The sequence below is a fragment of the Bison bison genome, unplaced genomic scaffold, assembly GCF_000754665.1.
Source record: "Bison bison bison isolate TAMUID 2011002044 unplaced genomic scaffold, Bison_UMD1.0 scf7180017864516, whole genome shotgun sequence".
Taxonomy (NCBI): Eukaryota; Metazoa; Chordata; class Mammalia; order Artiodactyla; family Bovidae; genus Bison; species Bison bison.
Genome location: NW_011495069.1, coordinates 6,502,841 through 6,505,350, shown reverse-complemented (window position 1 = coordinate 6,505,350; position 2,510 = coordinate 6,502,841). Strand labels below are relative to the sequence as shown.

Here is a 2,510-nt window from a genome sequence, read left to right as displayed (position 1 = left end):
GGAACATCTGGCAATTAGATTTGCACTCCCAGGTGGCAAGTCTTGCCTGGAGCTGAGAGATGGGTCCCCGTTTTCCCCACCATCCCCACCACAGTCCCTCTTGCCCTGTTCCAGCACCCTGCACCCATTTATATCGGTTGTCTGCCTGGTGCCTGAAGGCAGTTGGATTTCAAAGCTCTGGTCTGATGGGAAAGAAGTGTTAGCATAGAATGTCCTGTTAGGCGATCTGTGTAAGGCTGGTACTTGATCCCCATTTTACAGATGAAGAAACTAAGGTTTAGGGAGGTTAAGTGAATTGCTTGAGATCATGACAGCAAGGCTGGATTGGAACCCAAATCCCAGGACCCCTGGGCCTATGCCCTGGCCAGAGATCCCCCTGAGAAGCAATTCAACTGCAAGGGCAAGAACACCGTGGCACCGGGAACCCAGAGGGGAAGTGGTGACAGGCACGGAAGACCAGAGCTCCCCACACTCACTCATCTGTGAGAAACCAGATGAGCGAGGAAGCTGGTTTGAGGAGAGCAGCCCCAGGAGCTCTGCCTGGGACGCAGGGCCGGACCTGAGACACGCGATCACCAGCACTCAAGGTCCAGCAAGGTCAGGGAGCTCAACCACCAGACAACCGTGAGTAGATTTTGTTGTTGTTTTATTTAGGGCTTCTTCCTCATTCTAGAAAACCTGTGTTCTCACCGTACCCCTTCCCTCCAGGGTGGTAAGAAGCTGGGCGGACCTGCCTGGGGCCAGGGGATTGATGTTTCTGAGGACTCCTGCAGTTTTTCAGGACTAGCCCCTGGAAGGCTCATGGCCTGTGTGGTCCTCACCCTCTCAGCTAGGACAAGAATCAGCTCTCAGCTCTGTGTCCACCAGGGTCAGGACGCACAGTGGTGCTTGCAGCCTCAGAGAGCCTCGCTGTGTGCCAGGGACCGCTCTAAGGACCTTTCGTGGTTTAATTTTATTTAATCCTCACAGCGGTCTCCCACAGGTGCTGTTGTCATTCCCCACTTTACAGACGGGGCTCAGTGACTCACCCGAAGTCACAAGGGCATTCAATGAGAGCGCTGGGCTTGAACTTGGGCATTCTGGCTCCCCGCACACTTCAGCCACTAGGCTCTCCTGCCTTACAAGGTGCAGGCTTAAATAGGAGATCATGGGCCAGGGGAAAAAAAAAAAACAACAAAAGACTAGGGCCAGAAGAGATCTTGGAAATCATCTGGTGAGTCCTGGCCTCCATTGTACAGATGGGGAAACTGACAGAGAGACCCAGCTTGCCCAGTGGGCATCTCAGGAGTGTAGTGTGGTCTGGTCCACTCTAGACCCAGGAGGCCAGAGATCCACTTCGCTGGAGGGTCCACTCAGCAAACAGTAGTGCTAACAGTGTACCCCGGAGTCAATGCCTGAGTATGAACCCCAGCATTGCCTCTACTAACCCTGCTGCTGCTGCTGCTGCTAGGTCACTTCAGTTGTGTGGCCTCAGACAAATCATGCCACTTCTCCCCCACTCAGCTTCCTTTTCTGAGAAATTCAGATCTGAGACCATCACTCACAGGCTCGTGGGAGGGTTGATGAGATGATGCCAGCACTGCCGTGGGCACGTGTGCTGGGCTCAGGGAGTGGCTGAGGTGAAGATTCTGACCTTCACCGAATCCACCCTGGCCCTGGACTAGAGATGAGGATGAGTGAGGCTGTGGGGCTGCTTTCCCCTAGAATGGGTAGCATGTGGACACCTTCAGGGCATGAAGACCAGGACTGAGGTGGAGGAGGGGCTGCGGAGGAACTGGGAGAGACCCCGGGAGGTGGCACCCCAACAACACTGGCCCCAGGTCTGTAACTACCTTCTGGCTCGCCTAGAGATGGTCCCTGACCTGCCCTGAGCCCAAGCATCCGTTTCTATCAGTAACGCACGTCCTTTACCCTTTGGTGGGTTAAGGTCAGATTAAGGTGGGAAAGGGGCTTCCCTGGTGGCTCAGATGGTAAACAATCTGCCCTCAGTGCAGAAGACCCAGGTTCGACCCCTGGGTCAGGAAGATCCCCCGAGGAAGGGAATGGCAACCCACTCCAGCCTTCTTGCCTAGAAAGTTCCATGGACAGAGGAGTCAGACGTGACTGAGCACAGCACACACACAAGGTGGAAAATGACAGCCCGGTTCAGCTGAGCGAAGCCCTCGGGGCCAGTCTTTTCTCTTCCCTCCTCATCTTGTTGCGTCTCTTCACCTTTCTCCCTGATCTCAGATGTGCATAAAATGTTCTTTTATACATTCTTATTAAAGCACATTCAATAGGACTCCAAGCCCCCATCCTACTGAGCAAGTCAGAAAGTGGATCTCAGTGTGAACTGAGCTATCCCCTCCCCTACTCCTCACTCTTAGGGTCACTTACAGAGCACAGTGAGAGAAGCCACCCGGGCTCCTCCTATGATGAATGCCCCCTTGTCCAAAGGGGTTTGATCCCCTGAAGTCCAGCCCTCCTCCCTTCCCCTGTATGCCTGGAGCCCAGATTCTCTGCCAAGGCTG

General features: G+C 54.3%; 1 protein-coding gene across 1 annotated transcript in view; it reads left to right on the top strand.

Moving 5' to 3' along the window:
* The first annotated feature begins 464 nt into the window (after positions 1-464).
* The window catches only part of CNR2 (cannabinoid receptor 2 (macrophage)), a 37,166-nt gene continuing 35,120 nt past the window's right edge, over positions 465-2,510 (top strand). The window contains exon 1 of the mRNA XM_010830244.1: positions 465-624. The gene's annotated coding sequence lies outside the window, so the exon portion shown is untranslated. The remainder of the gene's footprint in view (positions 625-2,510) is intronic.